The sequence below is a fragment of the Canis aureus genome, chromosome 32, assembly GCF_053574225.1.
Source record: "Canis aureus isolate CA01 chromosome 32, VMU_Caureus_v.1.0, whole genome shotgun sequence".
NCBI lineage: Eukaryota > Metazoa > Chordata > Mammalia > Carnivora > Canidae > Canis > Canis aureus.
Genome location: NC_135642.1, coordinates 15616966 through 15634552, shown reverse-complemented (window position 1 = coordinate 15634552; position 17587 = coordinate 15616966). Strand labels below are relative to the sequence as shown.

General features: G+C 37.6%; 1 protein-coding gene and 1 pseudogene across 6 annotated transcripts in view; one reads left to right on the top strand and one right to left on the bottom strand.

Moving 5' to 3' along the window:
* FRMD5 (FERM domain containing 5) overlaps positions 1 to 17587 on the top strand; it is a 311143-nt gene that overhangs the window by 30043 nt on the left and 263513 nt on the right. The window lies entirely within an intron of this gene.
* Positions 9599 to 10065, bottom strand: LOC144303651 (proteasome maturation protein pseudogene; annotated as a pseudogene).

Genomic DNA, 17587 nt, shown 5'->3' with positions numbered 1-17587 from the left:
CTCCCGCCAGAGGCTCTAGGGTAGAATCTATTCCCTGCCTCTTCCAGCTTCTCATGGCTGTGGGCACTCTTTGGCTTATGGCTGCATCAGTGTAATCTTGTCACATTGCCTTCTCCTCTTCTGTGTGTAACCTTCCTTTGCCTCTCTTTTTTTAAGATTTATTTTGAGATTATGTGTATGTGAGCATGGTGGAGGAGGGTCAGTGAGAAGGAGAGTCTTAAGCAGACTTCACACTGACCGTGGAGCCCCACTCTAGCAATGTCACGATGCTGAGATCATGACCTGAGCATAAATTAGGAGTCCGTCTCTCAACCCATTGTGCCACCCAGATGCCCCACCTCCGCCTCTCTTTTGTAAGGATACCTCTGATTACATTTAGGACCTACTGAATAATTCAAAATAATCTCCTGAATATAATTTATCTTTTTTTTTTTTTTAAGATTTTATTTATTTGGGTGAGAGAGCAGGAGCAGGGGCAGAGAGAGAGGGAGAATCAGACTCCCTGCTGAGCGGGGAGTCTGATGCAGGGCTCTATCCCAGGACTCTGGGATCACGACCAGAGCTGAAGGCAGACGCTTAACTGACTGAGCCACCCAGGTGCCCCTGAACTTAATTTATCTTAATCACATATGTAAAGAGCCTTATCTATAGAAGGTGACATTTAGAGGTCCCAGGAATTAGACCCCATGTCTTTGGGGGAGCACTTATTCAGTCTGTTACGGAAGGTAATACATCAAAATCTTCATGGTGATTTTCTTTGGGTATTATGGTTATGCACAATTTTAATTTTACTTCTCAAATCCTTCTGTCTTCCAGGAAGACTCAGGGAAATATTATTAACTCCGTGAGCTGCTCTTAAACTGCATTAGATATGATTTAAACCTTTACGAATTTCTTGATTATCAGGTCCTCTGCTTAGATGTTTAGAAGGGATTTAAAAATGTTAAAAATATGGGTTTTTCTCTCCTCCAGTTTTATGACAGTTATTAGACTTAGAGGCTGTACCTGACAGTTAAATAGAACTCCTTTATTATTTTTCCTCCCATGGATTGCTTTTAAAAGATTTTTAAAAAGATTTTATTTGAGAGAGAGAGTGCACACATCAGTAGGGAGAGGGACAAAAGGAGGAGAAGGAGAAGCAGACTCCCCATTGAGCAAGGAACCCTATAGAACTTGGGTTCTATCCCAGGAATCTGAGATCATGACCTGAATGGAAGGCAGATGCTTAACAGACTGAGCCTCCCAGGCACACTCCTAAAAGATTTTTAACCAATATACTATATTTAGTACTAATTAGCTTTCCCATTTTAATTAATGAAGGACATATATAAATTTCAATGAGAAATTCTGATCATATTATGAAAATAATTGAATACAAGGTAACCTTAAGACTCAGTGTAGAATTTCCATTGGGCTCTTTGAAATATTGAAAATACCTCATAGATTATCACCATTATTCCCTTTGCAGATAGTCATTTTAACGGATGTTTTTAATTTCTAAATGTCCTGAGAGCCCTAGTTTGAGAATACCCTTAGAATTTACTTCTTGAAATATTTTTAAAATGATGCCTTATATCAAGTTATTCTTCTCTTTTATTAAGATGACTGTTTTTTAACAAAATTAATCATTGAATCCAAACTTAAACTTGTAAATTTGTCATCTTTAATAAAATCATTTCTGCCTTTGTCAGGGCCCTTTAACTTTTGGATGCATTCAGAATATGTTTTTGTATTAGTAACTGCCTCAATTTACCTTTCATCTTCAGCTTACCTACCTTGCTTAAACTGGCTTTTAACTTTAGGAAGAAGTAAATGTCCCATTTCATTTTGATGGACAGATAGCAATGTGGTAAAATATTAAGATTTAAAGACAGGAAAGTTCAGCTGTATGTACAAAACAGGATCTCATCCTGTTCTCAGATATGCTAATTCTTGGAGATGTCTTTATTCATTCCCAGCATCATTCTGGATTTTGGGTCCTTCAGGTTGTTGGAAGGTTGAAATTTTGTTCTTATAAAACTGAAGATTTCTGTCTCTAATATTGCTACTGTTGGCTACTACTGAGTCCCTACTTTTCTTTGCTCCTTTGAATTCCCCATGTCCTTAAAGAAGCAAAGCAAACAAGGGGTTTGAATATTAGGTTTGGGACTACATAAAAAATGCTAGCTTGTAGGATAGGGAGGTGAATTTCAATTCTTTAGGTTATTTTGTTTGTTAAAGGTCTGGGTAGCTTTCATAAATCACAATGACTCCTTCCCATATACATATTTTGTTTTACAGTAGAACTATAACATAATAGGAAAAATTTTTTGCCACAAAGAATAAATGTTGATGTGACCAAGTTTATGGTTTCATTTTTGAGGTTTATTGTATGCTGTAGTATCTAAGTTTCTTCTGTCTTATACATATTGGATAATCTCCATAATTTATCCTGAATAGTATTATTTCAGTGATACTAGCTATTTATAAGTGAACTGAATGGACTTTCCTCAGTATAGGTATAAATATGTACACTGATTGCCTGGGAATTTTAATATTTTTAACTTTTAATTACAGTTAATTATCACTGTCTTTGACTGGAATCCATGTACTTGGAAAATATGCTTGTAAAGCGACCACAAAATAATAGAGTTAAGCAAATCTATAATTTTGAAAAATCTCAGAAGCCTTACAATAGATACTAGAATCTAAGTAGTGGCAAGGATGCCTTTTTTCCCCCCAGTGTGACCAGAGGAGATACCATGAAGATACAGAGGTCAGCTTTTAGGCCCAAACACCATCAGTGGAATTGGGGCTAGGATTCTGTTTTACATAGAATTGTTGGGGTTTTTTTTCTGCACCAATATTTCTTCAACATTTTGAAATATGTATGTTAAGTATGCCTCTTTTAATACTCAGAGGCCAAACGAACTGACTGTAACATCCTTTGGCCATATTTATAAAGCTTGAGAGTCATGAAAATAGGTTTAGAGAATGATTTTCTCCCGAAGAATGAATTACCACAAGTTGAAAACTGGAAACAGCTTTGGAATTGCTATTGAGTTAGGAACTTAGTTGGTATAACAGAGGAGGTGGCACTGAAGTAACATTCTGCTTCTTATTGCATTATACTACATGATATTGCTATGCAAAGGAGAAACAAAAATGTATGTATATATTTCTTGAATTTTTTTCCCTGAAGAGTTTTTCTCATGATTTTCTTGTGTTGTTGGGAGGGATCAATAATATTGTCTTTATTTTTACCAGTGTACCAAAAGGGGATACTGAAAGGAAAATATATGTATCTCAGTATATATCAGTTTTTAAAATAGAATACAATGTTTTATGATAGGGAAAATACACTATTTCCTCTATTGCCCTAAGATTTCTACCATTTTAGCTCCCAGAATGTAGAATGTAACTATTTATTTTTATTTTTTTATTTATTTTTTATTTTTTAGAATGTAACTATTTTGATAAATTCTGTGTTTCAAAACTGTATTGTAAGAGACAACCCAAATATCCATCAATTGATGAAAAGATAAATTATCATACATCAATAAAATGGAACAGTACTCAGCAATAAAAAGGAGCAAACCATTGACATATGCAACAACATGGGTTAATCTAAAATGTATTATGCTAAGTGAAAGAAGCCAGATACAAAAGGGTTACATGCAGTATAATTCTTTTTAATTTTTTATTTAATTTAATTGTTATTTGCATTTATTCTATACAGAATTTACTCCCGGGCCATAAGTTTGTTTCTTCAGTTTCTTCTGGGATATCTTTTTCTTCTGTGCAACCTCCTCTTCTGGTTTAGGAACAATCTGCTCTTTTTAAGTAAGAATCATCTCAATGTGGCAGGGAGAGCTCATGTATGGGTTAATCCAGCCATGAGCCCTGTAGGTTCTATATCGCATCTTGGGGGCTTTGTTCACCTGGATGTGCTCAATGACCAGAGAATCTACATCTAAACCCTTAAGTTCAGCATTACTCTGCATTTTTAAACATGTGCAGTAAAAATTCAGCACTCTTCTTGGGCCACTGACCCTGTGTCCAGCCCCACTGTTTGGCCTGTGCACACCTACCAACTCCACCATTGTAGCAACAGAATGGCACACACTGCTTCTGCAAAGTGACCTCTTTCAGATACTTGGTGGCTTTTCGGATATGCATACCCTTGATGGCCTGGGCAGTTTCACATGTGTTCTTAAAGTGAACCTCAAATCTTAAAGATTTGAACCTCTCGATTTGCATGATTTTGTAGGGTTTTCTGGGTCCAGCAAGTAGTGAACCATCTCTGGAGGTCACCTCAGGCCACTCGGGAGAAGAGCAGTATAATTCTTTTATATGACGTTCAGGAAAGACAAAAATATATGGACAGAAATCACATCAGTGGTTACCAGGAACTATATATGTGGAGAAGGAATTAACTACAAAAAGAAACAAGACAACTTTTTTAGGTGATAGAAACATTCCTTATCTTTTTTTTTTTTTTAAAGATTGTTATTTATTTGTTTTTCTTTTCTTTTTTTAATTCATGAGAGATGCATACAGAGGGAAGCAGAGATACAGGTAGAGGGAGAAGCAGGCTCCATGCAGGGAGCCCGATGTGGGACTCGTTTCCGGGACTCTGGGATCACACCCCGAGTCAAAGGCAGACACTCAACTGCTGAGCCACCCAGGTGCGCGTATTTCTTTATTTGAGAGAGAGAGAGAGAGAGAGAGAGAGAGCGCACAAACACGAGTGGTAAAGGGAAAGGAAGAAGACGACTCCCCACTGAGCAAGGAGCCTGATGCAGGGCTCTATCCCAGGACCCTGGGATCATGACCTGAGCTGAAGGCAGATGCTTGACCAACTGAGCTACTCTGGCTCCCTGAAAGCATTCTGTATCTTGATTATGGTAGTGGTTATATGACTGTAGCATTTATCAAAACATTTCACTTAAAAAGGGTGAGTTTACATTTTGTAAATTGTACTGCATTAAACCTGACCAAAAGTTATGTTCTACTGAGTGGGTTTTCATCAAATATTAATTTACTGGAATTCAATTAATACTTGCTACCTGCTAACTACTAGCTTATTGTATCAGAGTTTTTATTTATTTATTTATTTATTTATTTATTTATTTATTTATTTATTTAAAATATTTTATTTATTTATTCATGAGAGACAGAGAGACAGAGAGAGGCAGAGGGAGAAGCAGGCTCCATGCACAGAGCCTGACATGGGACTTGATCCTCCATCTCCAGGATCACGCCCTGGGCTGAAGTCAGCGCTAAATCACTGAGCCACCCGGGCTGCTCTGTATCAGAGTTTTTAGCTGCAAGCAACAGAAACTGACTTTAGCTGACTTAAACAGAAATTTATAGAAAAGACATGATTGACTTAGAAAATTTATAGGAAGAATGCAGAGCAAGGCTGGAAAATGGACAATACCAACAGAGGCTAGGGAGCACCCAGAATCCAGCATAACACTGTAGAGCCTGTTGGGAAAGTGTACTGCTGCCTCTTCCTATGAACTCTGGATGCCATAGCTTGTCCCACTGTCACCAAGGGTCCTGGGAATGAGGCATCAGTGTCACATTGCTGCCAGTTCTGCCCCTCTGCACTTGATATTAGTGCTGCAACTGTCTTAACTGCTTGCATCTGGCACTAGAATGTATTCTTAGTCCCCGCTTCTTTACTCTAACAGCTTTAGAGTCAAGGTCTAGGATAGGAATGTCTAATATGCCAAGCTCAAGTCCTATGCTAGCTGCAAGGGAGACTGGAAGAATGTCTGATATTTTCAGTTTCTGCCAGTATCTCCCACCAAGACTCCTAGATAAGGCAGTACATACACTGGGCAGAAAAGTCCATGATATATATATATATATATAGATATATAGATATATAGATATAGATATATAGATATATAGATATACACACACACACACATCAAAATAAGAGATTTATTTATAAAAATATTTTTTTAAATTTATTTATTTATTTATGATAGTCACAGAGAGAGAGAGAGAGGCAGAGACATAGGCAGAGGGAGAAGCAGGCTCCATGCACCGGGAGCCCGATGTGGGATTCGATCCTGGGTCACCAGGATCACGCCCTGGGCCAAAGGCAGGCGCCAAACCACTGTGCCACCCAGGGATCCCTATAAAAATATTTTATTTATTTATTCAGGAGAGACCCAGAGAGAGAGAGAGAGAGAGAGAGAGGCAGAGACATAAGCAGAGGGAGAAGCAGGCTCCATGCAGGGAGCCTGATGTGGGACTTGATCCCAGACTCCAGGATCACGCCCCGAGCCGAGGGCAGGCGCTCAACCACTGAGCCACTCAGGCATCCCAGAAGAGTTTTAAAACTTACTTTATATAGCCCTTATTCTGTTTGTGAATAGGCCAGCATTCTGTTAATTTTTATTATTGTATGATGCTATTTATGAGTGTGTCACAGTCCAGCTTCATAGATGATCTTTGATCTTTAGGCTGATTTTTAAAAGACGTTGTAATTATCTTTTCCTTAGAGCAGTTTTAAGTTCACAGCAAAATTGAGAGGAAGGCAGAAAGATTTCCCATACTCAAGCATAGGTGCCTCCATTATTTAGGCTGATTTTAGTTTGAAGAATGGTTCTGAATCTGCAGAGAATGACCAGTAATATGTACTTTGTGCATGGCAAGTCAGTAGATGTTAATTCCTCAAAGTTAGGAAAAGTATTTTTTAAGACAAAAATGTACTTAAGATACAAAAACAGTACACTAAAAGAATGTACCATGATAAAGTGGGGGAATCTGATGCTAGGTTTTTCCCTGAGAAATGTAAAGTAGACTATAATATCAGAAAGTCAAATGAGAAAATCCTGGGCTTGACTTCTCAGAATCTTCTGAGATGATGATATGTAAGTAAGGATGTTCAGGGAAACCAAAGAAACACCATTACATGGAAGGAAGTGAGGATAGTGACAAGCAGGAAAGAGAGAAACCTCTTGTCTTTAGTTTGTCTTTGTTCCATTTGTCTTGCTTTGCCAAGAGGTGGTGCAGAGGTTAAGGAGCAGCATAAAATGGAGCACAGATTTGGAAGACTTCCTCTTGCTAGCAGAAAGGCAGAAATAATATAGGGTTAAAAATGGATGATGATGTCTATCAACATTTAATTTGGCTCATATGGAATGAAGGAGCAGCACTTGACTAGGCAACATTCAGGACCTCTGACTGGCTGTGCAACAAGGAGAGTGGACTTGTTAAAAATCTTAGCACAGCAAAGAAAGGAGAGGGAGACCGCTAGCAGCCTTTTACCTTTGCCTGAGACCTAGCAGAAGTGACTCACTAGACATTCACTTCTCTTTCAGATCGGTAAAGAATGGACACTTGGGCATTCTGCTTCGATCTGATTATCAAATGATAGAATATCCATATGCACCGAAGTCAGGTTCTTAGCAGCTCCATTTTGGATAGTCCCAAATGAGATTGATAAATAAGTAATAGGACTCTAGAGCAGTTACCAAATGGACATAAGAGGTAGGGAAATTTGCTATGAAGTGATTAAAAGAAACAATGTATTGAATCTGTTAAAGCCAAAGAAGTACATCATTGTCAAAATCAACACTTATCTACTTATTCAGAAAGTATTTATTGAGTGTCCACCTACTCTGTTCCAGGCACTAGTCATGTACAGAGGGTACAGCAAGGAAGGCAAACTATTGTCTGCCCTGAGGAGTTGACGGTCTACCAAGAAGTAGACACACTGAGTACAATCAAGAAATGCTATGTGCTTTCCCTAACATCCTGAGAGACTCCAGTATAATTTAAGCTCTGAAGATGGGGAGCCTTGGGGAACATAGGAGTCTTGAGACAAGAACATGAGATTTTCAGCCTGGAGGCAGGGAAAAAACTATGGCTTTAGAGAAAATGACAAAAATCTAAAATTGGCAAACTGTAATAAAAGAAAGGTAGCAGAGAGGAGAAATTCAGTGTTAGGCAATGAAATGTAAATACAATGTATTTATTCAGTGTAATACAATGAAATGTAAAGACAATGAAAAAGAGACAAATATAAAAAAAGAAGTTAAAATACTGCCTATGTGTTGGATAAAGAAATGAAATCTTATTAAGGTTAAGTCGCTTTCTCAGAATCACAGAGCCAGTGATGCCGAGGATTAGATTCTAGGTCAGTTGATTTTCAGAGCCTAAATTCTTAACCATTACACATTACTGCCCCTTAAAATCAACAAGAAGTATGGTTCTGTACAGTCGTTTAAAAAAATTCTTGTCGGGACGCCTGGGTGGCTCAGCGGTTGAGCGTCTGCCTTTGGCTCAGGGCGTGATCCCAGATCCTGGGATCAAGTCCCACATCGGGCTCCCTGCATGGAGCCTGCTTCTCCCTCTGCCTGTGTCTCTGTCTTTCTCTCTGTGTCTCTCATGAATAAATAAATAAAAAATCTTTAAAAAAAAAAAAATTCTTGTCAATCTTATTTCTTAGTGATGTATTTGTTGTTAGTTTCATTATGTTTTTTGTTTGTGCTTTGTACCTTATGCTTTTTTTTTTTTTTTCATATATGGATAGGTCAGTTATGTAGTTTCTGAAACCTTACCTTAATCCTGATTTTCTAAATGTTTCTGAAATGTCCCAGGTACAATGGCAGTACTATGTTTACCAGCATTTGTCTTTATTTTTTTTAACAACTATAGTGAAGGTTTATTTTTAAATAATTATGGAATTTGTTCAGGGATACGTAGTGTGTGTACATGAATATTCTAATTTTTTTCAATTTAATCATGTGATATATAAATCTATGCATTACAACAGTGTAATCAACATATGCTGGTTGATTTTTCACTTTAAGGACAAGACCAAAATCAAAACCTTTGAACTTATACTTTGCAAACTGAAAGAATCAAATAGCTACAATTCTAAAATAGCATCAATAAATCCAGTATTGGGCAGTCCCGGTGGCGCAGCGATTTAGCGCCACCTGCAGACCAGGGTGTGATCCTGGAGACCCGGGATCGAGTCCCACATCAGGCTCCTTGCATGGAGCCTGCTTCTCCCTCTGCCTGTGTCTCTGCCTGCCTCTCTCTCTCTCTCTCTCTGTGTTTCTCATGAATAAATAAATCTTAAAAAAAAAAATCCAGTATTTTTCTTGTATCAACAGGCTATACTGAAACAAGGTAAAATATAAATACCCTACGCTGTACTTAATTTGAAGTGTTACCACTGAAATCAATTACAGATGTTTATTGTGAGATGCTACTATGAAGGTTGTAGACTCAAATGCTGATAATGGTAATCAAAATTAAATTTATGGGATACCCAGAAAACAGGCTGAATTGAAACCTATACAATTTTAAAATACTCATAAACAACAATTTTTGAAAGACATATAGAAGGCTATTGTTTTCATATAAATTGGGAGTTTTAAAATCGTCTCCATTTAGTGCTTCAATTGTCACATAGTCATAAACCAAAGACTAAATCATTTAAATGATCACAAATACTATTTAGGCAAAAATTCTCATTTGTCAGTACTTTTAATGTTGTATACATCAAATTATAGTAAAAAGATGACTATAAACAACATGCAGCCCCTCTATTTTCGTGAAAATGACAGATTACAGTAAACCGAGTTTATATTCCATCCAGTGTGGTTCTCCCATTTAGTTCACTTTGTGATGTGTCATTAAGAATATCTTCGAATCCAATAGTCTCATCATTACCCCTTAAAATACCCAATGAAAGGTTTGAGCTTGGAAGAGATGGAAGATGCTGAACCTGCTGAACCCCACCCTTGAATTCCACTTGTAATTTTAGTGGAGCAAACAGACCCTGGATGTTTCTTAGTGTAGAAAAATTCACTTTATCTTGGTTGAGCTGGAAATTTTTTTCTGATAATTCAAGAGGATGACTGGGCAAAAGTTCATTTTTCACACAAGGGAGACCTTTTCGAAGAAGATCATGCTGTTCCAAAGGTCCACTTGCTGAAAGTTCAGTAACTGGAATACTGTCCTTCAGCTGAGATCCAAGTCCTCCGACATTCATCTTCACTTGCTCTGTGAACAGCTGCTCGGCCCTATTATCATCAGCCAGCCCCGCTGCTCACTTCGTTTCCACCAGCATTTGTCTTTTAAAAATAACAGTTTTATTGAGATAATTTACTGACTTCTTACTAAATTGAGATAATTTACTAACTTGTCTTTTATTGAGCTTCTTTACTAATGTACAGTTCACCCTTTTAAGGAGTACAGTGAACTCGTTTTTATATGTTCACAAAGTTCTTCAACTATTACCACTCTCTATTTTTAGAGCATTTTCACTACTCCCAAAAGAAATTCTCTGTTAGCGGGCACTATTCACTTCCTCCTACCACTAGCCCATGACAACTACTAATCTAATTTCTGTGCCTATAAGTTAGTCTATTTGGGACATTTCACGTAGATGGAACCATATTGTATGTAGCCTTTTGTGAATGACCTCTTTCAGTAGCATTGTGTTTCCGAAGTTCACTCATGTTGTACCACGTGTCACTCCTTCATTCCCTTTTTAAAATATTGTGGTAAAACACATAAAATTTACCATCTTAATTTTTAAGCGCACAGTTTTGTGATATTAGATACATTCACATTGGTGTGCTTCATTCCTTTTTATTGCTGAGTAGTAATCCATCGGATGGATATACCACATTTTGTTTATCCCTCATCATTTGATGCATTGTGGATTATTTCTACTTGGCTGTATTTTTTTTTTAGAGATTTTATTTATTTATTAGAGTGCAAGCAAGCACAAGCAGGGGGAGTGGCAAGCTCCCCCTGGAGCAGGGAGCCTGATATGGAACTTGATCCCAGGACTCTGGTATCATGACCGGAGCTGAAGGCAGGAACTTAATGGACTGAGCCACCCGACACCCATATGTTTTAGCTGTTAATGAACATTTGCCTGCTAGCATTTACTTTTAACCTGAAATGCCTCAATCATTATAAGGAAGAAAGGATTTTGAATTTGTATTTTCAGTGAACTCTTAGACCAATGAAGTATTACTGCTGTGCTTCTGGGAAATCTACTTCTTTTGGCCTCTGCGAAGGTGGCCTTATCCCCATTTGTAAGATGAGAAGACTATATATAGCTCAAAGTATTGTGAAAAGGAGTATGTCACATTTAAGACTAGCAAAAGTTAAATGATTTCCACATGGCAGGCATCGGGGATAGAAGTTGGTTTTCAAAGAGGAAGGAAAGAAAAAAGAAGGATGCTTGGGCAGTTGCAGATGGAAAGTTGAAGTTTATCTTTGGGCTTCACCTAGTTTCCTTCCTCTTCCTATTGGCATCCCTTGTTCCCTCATTGCCAGAGCTTTCTTGCTACCCCATCATAGCAGTTCCAGTTGGTCCTTCCCTTCTTCACTTTCCCTCAAAACTATCTGTTTGGTATGATTAAGTATCAGCTTACTTTGTACCACCCATGTGACCAATAAACCTGTGTTGCTTAGTTTGCTTTTTTTTTTTTTTTTTTTTTTTGGTGATGGGAGAAGTATGTGTTTACTTGTTAACCCAAATCAATTTGTAGATGATGGAATGCCTGGTAATCTAAGAGAGTTTGAAGCAGGGCATTCACATCATTCAACCTACTGCACCTATTTAAAAAAAGACATTTGGTATACAGAAAGAAAGAGGGGGAGTGTGAGGTTCTTACAGCCTTTCAAGGAATTGTCTCTACCTTAAAATCCCAGGAAGGAATGCTGGAATATGAGAGTCATGATGGTAATAGCTCACTACAAAGGCAGAGAAAAAAACCTCTCAGCTGAATGCCATTTCCTAAGGAAATAGTCATTGTAGAAGAACGTATGGAGTAGGGGACAGTTTTGGAGCTTAAGACATTTAGGTAGAAGCAGAGTCAGATGAGGTTAGTACCATCTCTGATGGAGGGAGAAATTGGTCACTGAATACCATCCCACTGCACTCCTGGTGATTACCAATGGTAGTAATATATACAATCACTTATTGTTTGTTTAATTACCATGCATCACAACAATGATTATGCATTGTCAAATTATTGTGTTTTATTAGAAAACTGTACTTTCATAGTTAGGTACATTGCTCAATTACTCTCAATAGAAAACATTGATAAGTATAGTATTAGGTGAGACTTTGTGGCACTTTTTAAGTCACAGCATTCTTTTTAGTAGTCATTTAAAGGAGCAATGTGGTGGCCCTGTAGGTGTTAGAGTGGAAGCCAAGATCCCAATCTAAAAAGACTTATGATTTGTTAGGTGAATATCCGATCACCATAATAAACTGTACTAAGTATCCAGAGGTATAGGCAGAACACGTTGGGAACACTTAGCTCAGGATGAGTGTGGTGGGGGAAAGCTTTCTGGCAGAAGTAACAGTTGAACTGTCTTGAATGACAAGTAGGAATTCGTTGGGCACAGAAATTGGAGGAGCTGAGGGATATTATAGGTAGAAGGAATAGCATGAGCACAGATAGAGGCTTCTTTACCTACTTTTATTACTGACTTGGAGAGAGACCAGTAAGCATCCATGGATGGGAAAGGAGATATAAAATAATACACTTGATCCTGCTGACAGAGAGCACATGGTTCACTTACTGGAGATGCATTTATTCTTTTGTGCCACCACCAGGGTGTCATTTAGTGAATTACCTGCCTCTTTCATTGTACAATATGGCACACTAGTGGCTTGATAAAATTAATGCATCCCCAACAACAATTTACTTTCTTAAAAAAAAAAAAAAACACAAAACACTAAAACAATCAGGGCCACTAAGTTGCTATGCCTTCTTTTAGCTGGTTATATAGGTGTTTTTTAAAAAGTTAAAACAAAAATATAGGGCAGCCCAGGTGGCTCAGCGGCTTAGTGCTGCCTTCAGCCCACGGCCTGATCCTGGAGACCTGGGATCGAGTCCCACATTGGGCTCCCTGCATGGAGCCTGCTTCTCCCTCTGCCTGTGTCTGTGCACCCCCACCCCGTGTCTCTCATGAATAAATAAATAAAATCTTTTAAAAAACCGCACAAAAATATAAAGGGAATTTTATGGACAAGGAACCTTCAAATAAAATGCTTAGATATATTCTTAGGTCTCATAAAAATATGATTAGCGAGTGACAGAAATTAGTTTGAAAAGCTTCATTCAAACCAAAATGTCCAACAATAGGGGATTTGCATAATAAATTATAGTATATAATCAGATACTATCCCACTTTATTTTTTGTTGTTTTTGGCAGATACTTTTCTGCTTTAAACATGAAGTTATAGAAGAATGTTATGACATAAGAAGATGCTCACCATGTTGTTAAACATCAAAAAGTCATCTACAGAATGGTCAGTGAATAACAGGGTATCACTTTTGCTGGAATGTTTACCTGGTAATCTCCAGGCCTTAGTAGCATAGGAAAATAAAATAGGTCCTCTTTACATTTTCCAAATGATAATAACTCATACTGATCATCCCCTTCCAACCTATCAAATTTGGGTCCATTCTATGAAACTTCCCCAGTTACTTCTGAGGGACCTAAATATCAGCAATGGCTACCATGAAGTGCCAGCCATGTTATTCATCTTTGGCTTACTTTTATTGAGAGATGGTGTACTTGATGAGCTTCACTGAAGCTACTGTAGACAACCTCAGCGTCTTGCCAGAGAAGCTGCCTCCTGAGTCCATCAAAGTCCTTAATTTTGGGTTGACAGAGTGGTGGTGGGCTCTATTTAGAGGTGGGAAAAAATGGCTTCCTCCTTATATCTGGGCCATCCTTTGCTACTTGGGCTTTGAAGCAAGCATAAAATCCATAGACTGACTGCCGAAGTCCTACACTTCTCTAACTGCTGGTCTTCATCCTTTATTTACAAGGGTTCAAACCTGGCAGATTAAAGAAGTTGCCATGTTCCCCAATCTAACCTGAGGCTTCCTTTGATTTCACTCTAGATGGATGGCACCATGATCTGCCTCACTCACTGCTCAGGCCAGAAAGCTGAGAGGCTTTCGAGACTCCTCCTGTTCCTTCATATTTGGCCTCCCAGTCCTTTGTATTCTTCTGTCTTGCTATCTTGGAAATATATTCATCCCTTTTGGTTCCACTGCCTCTCAGAATTCAGACTTGAATTTTTCAGCTGGGTTATATGTATAACCTCCTAATCCTTCCTGAAGCTTCCAGTCCTTCTTTCCCTCTGATTAGCCTTCATACTCTGTAAGCATGGAATACATAGTCTTTTATGGTCTAGCCGTGGTATATCTCCATTCTTTCTCCTGTCATGCAGTCTTCCTTCTAGGTACCTTATCTGATGTTTCTATTCTGCCACACATCTGTGGCCTTTTTTTCTTGTGGCAAAATATATATTACATAAAATTGACCACTTTAAAGCATATAACTTGGGCATCTGAGTGGCTCAATCAGTTGGGTGTCCCACTCTTGATTTTGGCTCAGGTCAGGATCTCAAGGTCGTGAGATTGAGCCCCTCTTGAGGCTCTGTGCTGGGCATAGAGTCTGCTTGGGGTTCTCTCTCTCCTCCCCGCCCGCCATTTGCTTGCTTACTCTCAAAAAAAAAAAAGGTCAAAAGTAAAGTGTACAATTCAGTGGCATTAAGCATATTCATAATGTTGTGTAACTAGCACCACTCTTTATTTTCAGAACCTTTCATTATCTCAAACCAAACATCTGTGTTTTTTTACATACAGCTTCTCTCTGAATGGAATGCCCTGCCCCCACACTCCCACCCCTGTTCCTCCTAAGGATCTCTCCAGACTTGATTCTAATGCCATCTTGGCATTTGAGTCTGTGGAACTTTCCCTGATTATTCTAAACTTGAGTTAAGTGTTTTTTTTTTTTTTTTTTTTTTGTTCTCCCATGCTACCCTGGATGTATTCCTATCATGATGCATCTATGATGTTATGATTGTAGGTTTATGTGGCTTTCTCCCACTAGACTTTGAAGTCTTTGAATGAACGGTCTGACTGAGTCTTTTATCTCTGCATCCTTAGCTTCTAGCACTGTACCTGCTGTGAATAAATGATTGGATTCAGCTTCCTATCAGCTATGCAAATTAGTACTTGCTCATGTGCTAGCATTGACTGAAAATCAGGTAGCAGGTCTAAAAGAAATTTCATAAATATAGGCTCTTTCCCCTTTCCATTAGATATTTATGGAATTTTGTTTTTGAGGACTGCTTTGAGTATGTAATTTCTCGGGTAGTTGCACATAGTTGCCTATATATATGACTTTAGTAGTGATGAGCTGAGTTAGGAGTGTACAGTAAGCGAGAGGGACAAAGATCAGAAAGAGTAAAAATTTAGCAAAATGCTGAAAGTGTGTGGTCTTAAATATCCAGAATAGTGAGTTTTCAAGACTGCTTTGTCAGGTTACAAAAGAAATAAAGTATTATTTCAGTGCTATTGAATGGAAAATCAGGGAAAAGGCATTGGAATAAATCAAGGTACTAGACGGAACTTAAAGGCACAGCAATTTTTTTCCTCTTCTGTTAAAACTTTTTTCTCCCTGAGAACAGGAAAAAAGATGGGGATAGTTTTTAAAAGACAGAGCTGCTACTAAGTTGTTTTTGGAGCCCCTAACTTCACACAATAGTGGTTCAGTGTTTCACTTCTGGTTACACTTCACCCTCATGTGGGATGCTGAATTTGTCAACAGGGGTGGGATAGAAGCTTTACAATTCCTAGAATAAAAATTAGGTATGGCAGTCTATCATCCATAAACGTTTCTTTCACTTCCTTTTGCCTTAAATTGAGTGAACTAAAATCCTAAGCACACCATTTAAAATCCTGTTCAGCCAGCTGCTCAACTGGAAAGGTCAATCTTCATCACTCCATTTACACTGAACAAACATATTTGTGGCAGCAAGAGAAGAGATCTGAATCAAGAAAAAAAAACATTACATTAAAGTGATTCAATTGTCTAATCAGACATATGACTTGAACATAATTTGAAGGGTCCTTGAAGTTTCTTTTTTTAAAGGCTTGGAATCAGAAATTTGCAACTGACACAACATGAGTCATGCAGATCTGGTTGAAGTTCCTGCATTTTCTTTTTCTTTCAACTCCTGGATTATATTCCTTCATTTTCTTTCCTGTTTGGAGTCTAGTAAAGAAAGGAAGTGAGAGTAATTCAAAGTGGAATTAGATTGTACATTTGCATATTGCGGAGCTAGTGGTATTTTGGATTTACAATTTATGATATAAATGATGTAGCAGTAATTGTTTTTCACCAACACATTTAGAAATTTCTGTTTCATCTCCTTGAAAAAGTAGTAGCTTGGAGTGTGGTGTACCTGATTAGGACTTTTTAAAGTCATCCTGTTACTTAGATTTTTTTTTTTTTAATCTTTAAATGCTGATAAAACAACCAAATTGTTTGAAGTTGCCTGCCTCTAAGATTTTAGTCTTGAATCATCTGGTAGTTTAGAATCACATTGAGTATTAATGTAACTGAAAGTCTTTTGCTCCCCAAATATGTCATTTAAAATCTAAGTAGCAACTTGAAAGAAGGATGTTAAACTATTTTTTTTTTCTAGAATGCTTAGCAAAAGCATTTACTTTAAGGATGTTCTGTATTTTCTTTCTTTCTTTCTTTCTTTCTTCCTTTCTTCCTTTCTTCCTTTCTTCCTTTCCTCTGTATTTTCTGATCAAAACGAATGTTGTTTTGTCAATTAATTTGTCTCAAAGTATGTATAACTTAGAGGAAAATGCTTTTCAATAAAGCAAGCCTGTAAGCACTGCTGCTTGCAAGGGTACTTTGGTGATACTAATAACTTAAACATCTATTAGGCCTTTCATGTAATCAAAATAATCTAGTTATTTAAAGAGGAGTAATTTTGAAAGCTTTAGCCCTTAATATGAGAGAAACTTGTGCATCACAAATACAGAACATGTCCTATACTGATGCTTATGGATTATTCTTGGATATTTGGCTGGCAGGGAAAAATTTTGAGGTATACTTTGGATCCTTTAAATGAGTAAGTGTTGACATAAACTACACTTTTTAAGAGGTCAAGGTTGTGGGCTTCTGAAGACAGGAGATGTGGTCTAAAGATATAGGAATGAAACATCTGAGGGGATTTGGATTTCAGCTCTCCATGAGAAGAATTAATGTGTGCAAAAGTTGTGTGTGTTTAACATGATGTAGAAGATGTAATCATGATGACACTTTTTGAGAAGTTTGACTTCCAAGTTTTAACAGCAGAACAAAAAGATACAGAATGAAAAGTTGATCTATCTCATCACTCATGTCCAGTCTACCAGCTTGTCCTCTTAGAAGCAACCATTGGGACTAGTGTCTTGTGTATCTAGGGTGGTTGGTTTAAAAGATGTATTCCCATTGTTTATGATGGTACCAACTTGATAGTGGGTATAAGTCAAATTGTATGTCAAATCCCGTTTTCATACTTCTAAAAGGCAGAGAAAAGTGGGATTTAGTTTCAGAAGCAGCAGCCTACCTGGGTTGTACAAAAGTTGAGGTATTCCTCAATTTTCATGTATTATATGTTACTGGAAACATATGTATAAGTCAAATGTGTAAACCTCAAACCTTAAACTCACATATTTTAAGGAAGGTTGGGAATTCTAAAAGCTACTACAAATACTTTATTTACTTTGCAAATGGG